This window comes from Myotis myotis, unplaced genomic scaffold, assembly GCF_014108235.1.
Source record: "Myotis myotis isolate mMyoMyo1 unplaced genomic scaffold, mMyoMyo1.p scaffold_m19_p_3, whole genome shotgun sequence".
NCBI lineage: Eukaryota > Metazoa > Chordata > Mammalia > Chiroptera > Vespertilionidae > Myotis > Myotis myotis.
In genome coordinates this window covers 166,146,748-166,156,918 of record NW_023416335.1, presented here as the reverse complement: position 1 = coordinate 166,156,918, position 10,171 = coordinate 166,146,748, and the positions used below count along the sequence as shown (strand labels likewise).

General features: G+C 44.8%; 1 pseudogene; it reads right to left on the bottom strand.

Moving 5' to 3' along the window:
- Positions 1 to 4,581: 4,581 nt before the first annotated feature.
- On the bottom strand, positions 4,582 to 9,235 carry LOC118650687 (annotated as a pseudogene).
- Between the last annotated feature and the right edge of the window lie 936 nt (positions 9,236 to 10,171).

The following is a 10,171-nucleotide window of genomic DNA, read 5'->3' as shown; positions in this document are numbered from 1 at the left end:
CTAACACTTTCAAAATGTCTTTTCATCATTTCTTCATCTCTCTGTCCTGCAGCGGCTACCATGTCTCTCTCCATCTTTTCTCCCCCTCTCAGTTCTATCTCTACCCTGCTGGCTGTCATGCTCTGTTCCCCCATACCTCTCTCCCAGTCCCCTCCACAAAAGCTTTGTCCATAAGCTGGAGACTTGAGTTGACCTCCTCACTTTTTCTATCAAAGGCAGCTCTCCTTGGGACAAACGCTTAAGGCTATGTGATTGGGTAAATAGTATTGATGTGACCAATTGGATCATTGCAGTTTAGTCAAGCCTGAGGCAGCCAAGTTATCCAACTAAATAGAGAGACCAGCTCAAAGTAAGGCCATCAGCAGGAGCCTGCTGCTTACCTTTCCTCTTTCAAGTCACCACGATTGACAACTTTGTTAATGCCTAAGTCGAAACTCAGCCCCCACCTGGTCTGCATAGGCCTTTGTAACAGAAAGGACTTAGGCTTCAGTTTCTTTGGAATCACAGAAATTAAGTATCTGTGATTTAGCTTGTGAACTTACTAAGGAAGGGTGGTAATCATTGCTATTTCAGTGTAGATCACAAAATTAGAATGGTGCCCAGGACATACTAGGAACTTAAATACTTGTGTTGATAAAATATAAATAGGTTACATGATTGTATTAGTTTACCAGGCTGTTTAAGCAGCCAAGGCAGCTTAAACCACATAAGTTTATTTTCCCACAATTCTGGAGGCTAAAAGTCTGAGATCAGGGCATTGCTGGTTTAGTTTTTTCTGAGGCCTTTCTCCTTGTATGTACTAGTAAATGGTTCTCTTTTCCCTGTGGCTTCTCATATTCTTCTCTCTGTGTAAATCTTTGCTCTAATTTACTCTTTCTATAGGGACACTCGTCAGGTTGGATTAGGACCAACCCTAATTATTTCATTTTAACTTAATTACCTCATTAAAGATCCTATCTATATATATTAAAAAGCCCAGCAACTGGAACAGCAGAAGGACCAGAACAACTGGTGGCCATGACGTGCACTGTAGCAGCCAACCAGCTTGATCCGCCCCCCCTCCCCGATCGTCCCCTAACACCCTGATCGGTGGTGGGGCTAGAAGGCCAACCCCCCGTGGCCCCTCCCCCCTGCCAGTCTGGCAGGCTAGCCAGACCCCACCCATGCACGAATTCGTGCACCAGGCCTCTAGTCTCCAAATAACACCACATTCTGAGGTACTAGGCAGGAAGACTTCAACATATGAATTTAGGGGAGAACACATTTTAGCCCATAATTCAAAGTCAGACTTCATCTCACTCAGTGATCTTATTGTCTGAACTACAGAGAGCAGCATAAATATTTACATGTTAACTTTATTGTTGATAGTGGCAGGACCAGGATCCATGGATTTGCTGGCACCCTGATCCATGTCTTCTGGCTCTGTTAGACTGTCTTTCCATCATGTTGGGGTCACAGCACAGTTCTTAGGTGATCAGAGTCTGGTCATATAGGCATGGGTCCGAAGCCCAGGTTTGCTATCTATTAGCTACTTGACCTTAGACCAGCTCCTTAGCATCCCTTAGTTTGGTTTCTGCATCTATACTACCTCTATACTACCTTTCTCACTAAGAGGGATGAGGATTCAATGCGATGGTGTATTTTGTGAGGGAGGAAAAATTTCCCTCTACCCTCTTCAGTTCAGTGTTTGGGGCCCTGAAAATTAAATTAAGAAAAGACAGATTAAAAGGAGAGAAAAACATACAATTTTGATTAATAGTTACATGCACAGAAGTTCACAGAAAAGGCGTAAAACTCAAAGAAGAGGTTAGACTCATGGGTTTATATACCATTTTAACAAAAGGAAAGGAGGTTGGGGCTTCAAGGGATGATGAATTGTGGGGAAGGAACTAGGAACTATATGAGGAAACTAGTGGAAGATAAGGGTTCTTTTAGTAAGGTCTGTTTATGCAGACATCTCCGTGTTGACTTTCCATCTCCAGGGATTAGAGTTTTGATTAGAGGCCCCTTCATGAAGGGAAATTTATGACCTGCTTTTGGGCAGACAAGAGGAGGGCAGAGAACTCTTCCTGTGTCTGTTGATTCTCCGTTGCCTTCAGCTCTAATTCTTATGCCAAAGTGACATATTTGGGGGTGGTATATCCTGATCCCCTTTAACAAATGCTTAGTACTAGTTCTAGTCACATTAAGTGCAAGATAATCATTATTCAAGTAGAATTTGTCCCCGAATTGTAGGACAGGTGCAGCCTTAGCGGCATGGAAAAGGGACAAGCATGTTTGTCTTCCCCCCGTGTTTCTGCCTAGGCTTTCTGCAAACAAGGCTTTCCACATTCAAACACATTGCTCCACCCCAAAAGCTCACTCATGTCTATCCTCTCCTCCGCACCCCGTTGCCACAGTTCTAGTTCAGGTTCATATAGCAAGACTGCCTTCTGTCCAGCTCCTGGATCCTATGCCAGAGAAAAGGCAGAATCCTTCATGTACCCTTCAGGGTAAAAGTTCAAGTGCCAAGCCCAGCACCATGTGCTCTGCAGCTAACTTTTCCATTTATAGCCCCTCTCCCCTCAGCTCACCAGTGAACTAATAGCCATTAGGGGCACATTCTCCTGCCTCTGGGTCCGCGGGGATATCACTGCATGAAGCTCCTCTCCCCTTTACTCACTCAAACACTGCCTGCTCTTGGTAATATGTCTCAGCTGCCCAGCTGCCACCCGCTCCCCATTCTGTTCATTAGGTGTCCTCTGTGCCTCTCTGTCTTACAGAATTGTAAATGTGCATTTCTTCTGTGTCTCTGCCTTTAAGTCATGAGTTCTTTGAAGAGGGGACCACATTTAGTTCATCTCAGAACTCCAGTGCCCAGCGCAGGCCTGGCATAGAGTAGGCATTACTTAAGTGCTTATTAAGGGAATGATGCCACTTCACCTGTCTATGGTGGCCCTGAAAACCAACCATCATTTAATTACCTCTCAGCCTGAAGTTCAGGGCTTCTGGTGAAAAATATGTTAAGGGAAGGGGACGTGACTGGTAGTGATCCTGAAAAAAGTATGTGGTTGAAAGAAATGGTTGTAATGTAATGAAGTAGCCTTCATAAGTTTCCTTGTGGGAGATATATGTTAATTTCCCAAATGTATGAGCATCTGCATATTTTCGTGGGGAGTATTCAGCGCCTTTTCTAACACTGAGATGCTTGAAATGGGGTTATTTCCCTTCCAAATGAAAAAAAAAAAAAACCCACCCCAATTGAATAAATTATATTCCCCACCACCACCACCACCCCCGGGTGCTTAGAAAGTGTGGGAGTTGTCACCAAACACTACTAAATGTTCTAATTTAGTCATAAATGGGCTAAAAGAATGTAGCAAATTACTAAGTCCAAAGTAAGTTGTTCTAAATATTTTATCTTGTTCAGCATATGCTGTTAAAAAAAACACACCCTCAAACTATAATTGTCAACATCATTTCATAAAAAGTAAACAACAGCTGAGTGTAATGAGATGATAAAGAATCTCTCCATAATTCCCGACATATGGCAAAGAGTATGTCCATGCTGAACACACGTTCATCAACTGAGTTATTCTCTTCCTTTGAATTCTTTCTCTAGGAAAAGCACCTCCAGGAAAGCCAGAGGCTTTTTCCTAAAGCAGACGGGGGCCTGAGAGAAGTTGTATGGTGCAGTTAGATCTCAGGCAAGAGGAGTGTAGAACACCATGGTGATCAAAAGGGGTGAAGTTGAAAAAGCCATGTATTTCTGTAAGAGCTGCCATTCTAGAATTCTCATACATGAAATGAATAAGCATATGTGGGAAATGGATGGGTAAATTTCCATGTGTCAGTTTCAGAGTCTGTGAACAAACTCTCATGGGCCCAGCTCATGATTTGGATTCATGCTAAGTGCATGGACACTTAAAATGTTAACAGGGAAGACCACTGGGAGGCAGCTTGAAATTTCTCTCTCTCTCTCTCTCTCTCTCTCTCTCTCTCATATTTTGCCACTCATTCCTTTACAACCATCCCGTGGTCGGCAAACTCATTAGTCAACAGAGCCAAATTTTTTAAGCTTAAACTATATAGGTAGGTACATTGTTATTAACTTAATTAGGGTATTCCTAAGGCTTAGGAAGAGCCACATTCAAGGGGCCAAAGAGCCGCATGTGGCTTTCGAGCCACAATTTGCCGACCACGGCCCCAGGGTATCTCCCATACGTGCACCTCAAGCCCAAATCCCCCTCCAGCAAATCAGATTCATGTTTCTGGCTCTCTGGGATACTTGCCCCCTAAGGACCTGATAGCTCCCCAAAATTTGCCCCTGCCATCCTGTACCCAGGCTAGGTCCCTTCCTTTCCCCATTCACACTGAACACATACCTGAGACGTGGGTGTCCCTGTATAATGCACCTGGGTCCTAGGTTTCAGCTTCCAAGCGCCCAGAAGGAAGCTTTTGCTGGATGCACCCACTAAGCAGGGTTATTACAGGGCCACAGCACGGGCTCCACGTCATAAAGCAGCTTGTGGTTACAGTGCGGACAGGGGCTGGTCCTGGGCTGTCCTAAGTCCTTCAAAATCCCCATCATGTCAACTTGGATCAAGGCAAGTCTCCCCAGCTCGAGAGCCCCCTTAGGGCTGCAACTCGGGGTGCGGGATACAGCTCCAGGCCTAAATTGCGCACCTGGCTGTGTGGCCCAGCAGCTTCTCCATGGTGACTAAGGAGATGCCGAAGGCCCTGAGCTGGTGGCATGACGGCCTCCACTTGGGAGTCCACCATCCCACAGTAAGTCCTGGAGGGTGGCTGCAACTCCCTCCAGCAGAGCTCGGAGGGGCTCGGGACCAAACTCGGCGAGGCCGAGGCCTCTCAGGTCCAGGTCCTTCAGCTGACTGAGGTTCGGGCACTGGAACAGATATGTCAGGTCTGAATCTGTAAGCCGGCAATTCGTTATGGAGAAGGTCTCCCAGGGGCTCTGCGGGCACCTGAGCATCGGGTCCAGACGGCCGTTGCGGAAGGAGGGAGATTCCAGGTAGACGTCCCAGAGGTGCTGCAGGCTGAGGACCTGAGAGGTGAAATAAGAAACGTGTTGCTCCTGCTCCTGCTCCTCCTCCTCGGAGGCCGGCATGTGGATGTGGGAGAGAGTTTCTGCTCGTCTCTCCCAGGTGAGAAGCAAACATCCCCAGTGTGGGCGGGTCCAGGTGCAGTTCACTTCCACCCCCTGATGCAGCCCAGCTGCACCACAGCCAGGACCTTCTAATATTCGCGACGGGCACCGCAGCAATCTTCAGCTTCTTGAGCACAGGTGCAGCAGTCCTTCTCTGCTTGGCCCACCGGATGATGTGGGTGGAACACTGATCCCGGGTCTGATGGCTGAAGCGAAGGCCTATGAACACCTCCAAGGGGGCCAAGGGCTGTTTCCTGCTGGAGCTGCCGCAGCCGCTGGTCCCGTTGGTGAGTGCACCTGTGCGCTGGCTCCCGACCACATTCTCCACTTCTGACCAGTGTTCCGTCAACCCAGCACCTGCAGTTTCCACCTCCTAGGGCAAACCCATCAAATGCACCAGGACTACCAGAGGGAGGTGGGCAAAGGGCCAGGCATGCACCATCGCCTTCAGGGACACGTGTCTCCCGAAGAAGAGTCCCATGAACAGCGGTGGGAGGAGCTCTGGGCAGGTGCTCCAGAGCTGCGATAGCCAAGGCTTCGTCCCTCGGCAGGCTCTTTCCCGCCAGGCCCAGGAGTCTGGGTAGGGACTGGATGCACAAAGGAATCCTGCGGAAATGTCTGCTCTGATGGGGTTGGTTGGCGCTCAGATCTCAGACGTGGTGGAGAACCATGGCCGTGGCTGCAGAGCTGGAGGATTCTGTCAATATTTCTTTATCAAATGGTTTGTATATGTGGGGTTTAAGCTCAGAGGAGACACAGTCATGTGCCACGTCACGAAGTTTCAGTTCATTGGACAGCATATACAATGGTGCTCTGATAAGATGATGATGAAGCTGAAAAAATCCCATCACCAAGTGACATGGTACTGCCTTCAGGGTCCGGGTGGCACTGGTGTGAACAAACCAATTGTGCTGCCTGTCTGTAAAAGTAGTGCACATACACTTACGTACAGCACGTGACACTTGATAATCAATGACGGATTGGTTTATGTATTTACTATACTGTATCTTTTATTGTTATTTTAAAGTGTACTCTTTCTATTTATAAAAAAAGTTTGCTATAAAATGGTATGCCGTGCACACTGGCAGCAGCCTCATACATCTCATGTTCACCAAGTGGTTTTTTTTCAATTACAGCTGACACTAGATATTATATTGGTTTCAAGTGTATGGCATAGTGATTAGACATTTATATAAATTATGACGTGATCCCCCCATAGGTCTAGTACCCACCCCCCCGACACCACACATAGTTATTACAATATTATTGACTACATTCCCTATGCTCTTCTTTCCATCCATGTGCCTATTCTGTAACTACCAGTTTGTACTTCTGAATCCCTTCACCCTTTTCACCAAGTCTCTTGATTGCATCACTTTCACTTGTTTTTTTAAATTTACTCTTGTGTTTGTAGAGTAACATACTGTATAGGCTTGTAGCCTAGGGGCACCAGGCTATACCATATAGCCTAGGTATGTAGTAGGCTATACCATCTAAGTCTGTGTAACTGCATTCTGTGATGTTCATACAATCACAAATCACCCCATAATGCATTTCTCAGAATATACTTTCATCATTAAGCGGCACGTGGCTGTACTTATAAACCATTATTTTCAGGCCTTTTTTTTTTTTTAATCCTCATGTGAGGATATTTTTTCCATTGATTTTTAGGGAGAGTGGAAGAGAGGGGGGAAGACAGAGAGAAACATTGATGTGAGAGAAACACATGGATTGGTTGTCTCCTGCACAAGCCCTGACCAGGCTTCAGGCCTGAAGAGGAGCCTGCAAGCAAGGTACGTGCCCTTAACCGGAATTGAACCCGGGACTCTTTGCTCCACAGGCTGATGCTCTATCCACTGAACCAAACTGACTAGGGTTTAAACCATTATTTTCAGAGTGAAGCCCTAGAGGGGAAGGTGGGCAAGTTCCCCCTGTTTCAACCAGCTACTTCAAAACTGCCCTAGAAGAGAAAGGTGGGGCAGTGTCCAACAACACAGACCTGGCATCTCTGCTGAGAGAAGGAGCAGAGCCCAGCGCGGGTACAACGGGCTTTGTGAAGAAACGCTGGGGAACAATACTAGCCTGTGTTTTCACATAAATGATGACAAATCTACCTGAAATTCTTTTTGGAATGAACAGGGGTTTAGGAGCAAATATTGAATGAATAAATAAATTAACAAATCATTGAGCTAATTAGTTAATAACCACACCTAGCCCTAGCCAGGCAGCTCAGTTGGTTAGAACCTCATCCCCAAAACACCAAGGTTACAGGTCTGATCCCTGGTCAATCGATGTTTCTTTCTCTCTCTAAAACAAACAAACAAACCAGACCTAGGCAGGAGAAGTGGACAGAGGGTGCACTTAGAACACTCTGTGAGGAAAGGGTACGTTCTATGTGAGCTGATGGGGGTTGGGCGGGTGGGGAAATCCAGCAATTTGGAGGCAAAGAACAGCTTTCTGAACTTTAGTTTCCAGGAGATAATAATTAGCATTGCGAATATGCTTTGCAACTCTAAAACCCCATAAAGTGTTACTCATCTCATTCTGCTGTCTCCTTGAGGTGCTGTTTTAAAAAATGATAGCATTATAATTAGATTAATCTCATTGAATAAAATAAAGGCTGCCTTTCACTGAGCTTTTCATCATGCCAGGCAGTGTGTCTGTCCAAGCACAATGATTCTAGAAGCTCCAAGGAGAAGAGAGGTGGGCACCATAGAGACAGCACAATAATCAGGCACCCACACATTGCTCAATTACTTAAGGCTACTGGGAGGAACATAAAACCAACGATTTCTAAGAAAACAAAAAGACTTCAAGGAAAAACTCAGGGTTACCTGCCTGAAAAAAATCTGTAAGGTTCATTGTATGGATTCTTGATGGGAACCATGGCATTACCATTGCCTGGGACACACACAAAAAAGGAGTGAAGATTCTGGAAAGAAAATGTGCCTAGAGAGCAAGGTGACCTAAGTGTTTGACTGATTTCACTTCTATGGATGTTTGTCCGTGCTGTCCTGGAAAAGTGGAGAAAAATAGGGCTTGAGTGTAAGACCCAGAATTGATTTAGGCATGAAGGAGTCACATGGAGCTGCCCACACTTAAGACAGTACAGGGTGGATTGCCAAAGGGAAAAGAAAGAACAATAAGAATTGGATAACAAGGTAAGAGCCTTACTATGTTAGTAGGCAGACATTTGGCCCATCTTCTTATGAAACACACGGTTATTTCTTTAATGTTTGATGATGGTGATGATGATGATGATGGAAGGATTTTTTGTCTTCTTAAAAATGAAATGAAATAAAAGAAAATGCTGTGTCTTTTTAAAAAAATATATTTTATTGCTTTTTTTACAGAGAGGAGGAGAGAGGGATAGAGAGTTAGAAACATCGATGAGAGAGAAACATCAATCAGATGCCTCTTGCATACCCCCTACTGGGGATGTGCCCACAACCAAGGTACATGCCCTTGACCAGAATCGAACCTGGGACCCTTTAGTCCACAGGCCAATGCTCTATCCGCTGAGCCAAACCGGTTAGGGCGAAAATGCTGTGTCTTAATTCCCATCCCAAATCACTTAATCATGAGAAATAACTGAATTTCACCTAATGTAGCATTGTAATGACACCAGATTCAAGGTATGGATCCTAAAGGCCATGTTCTAGTCATTCTCTTCCTTCCTTCCTTCCTTCCTTCCTTCCTTCCTTCCTTCCTTCCTTCCTTCCTCCCTCCCTCCCTCCCTCCCTTCCTTCCTTCCTTCCTTCCTTGGAGAGACAGAATCAGAGAGAGAGACAGAAACATTAATGATGAGAGAGAATCATTGATTGGCTGCCTCCCCTGTATCCCCCCTTCTGGGGATCGAGCCCGAAACTTGGGTGTTTGCCCTGACCTGTAATCAAACCATGGCCTCCTGGTTCATGGGTCTATGCTCATCCACTGAGTCACATTGGCTGGGCTAGTCATTCTCTTTCTTGAACAATTTTGGTAATTTTGATTCTTCCTCCCTTGAAGTTCCTTTCCATCCGTTATCTCGTCCGATAGTACTTACCTAGCAACTAAGTGTCGAATCAGGAGATGATAATTATATGCCATGTCTTATCCTCCTTGTTTAACTTGACCTTTTCTTGATGAGGTGTTTTCTTCCCTTGAGTGCTGGCATTTTGATGCCATCAAGGCAAGGCTATTTTGGGTTGTTCCTTGCTGGGGAACTTCTCATATGAAGGGTTTCAACGTGAAAAGTCATCATTTCATTTTTTAAATTAACAATGTTTTTGCTGCTTTAAACAGGTTCTGCCCAACCATCAAAGGCACAGAACGTATGTTTATATGACATGACAGATGACAAGTGCTCCCAGAGAAATTAAACATCATTTTAGGTTCTAGATTTATCTCCACCGTGTCTGACTTTCCATTACTTAACTGCCAGTCATCGTGACCTTCCTACAGAACACATATTATTCTTTACTCAAGGAGGAATTTATACTGACTTATTTAACATATACTTTGCAGAAACATTTGTGTGTGGCAGGAAGAGTAAATTACTTATTGAGTTTTCTCATTGATTTTTCATAAAACACTTTTCTTATTTCATTGTCCTTAGAGAATTGTTGATGCTGTGCTTTGTATTTTCCAAGGTAGATCTTTCAGTTGTTGGAATAATTACACTTGCATTTGTCTTATGCCTAAAATATAATTGACAGTGCTTATAGAATGTTCATATTTCACATTGCCTAGCTTGATTATTGAAGATGCTCAGTTTTCTGGTCTATATTTTCTTTTTGTTTGTTTTGTTTTGAGAGACGGAGTTCAGCAGGGCCCAGAAAGCCATTTCTCTGAGATTATTAGGAAATAAAGAATTATTGTGAACAGCTCCAGAAAGATTTCTACAGATCCCTTCCCAAAAATTATAGTCTGTAGGCTTATAGGAAAAAGAGGTCCATGCAGGGGAAATAGGGAGATTAGCTTCTCAAGGAGAAGCCGTGTTTAGATGCCTCTTGAATATATGATTTTAGGGTATTTTGGTACCAT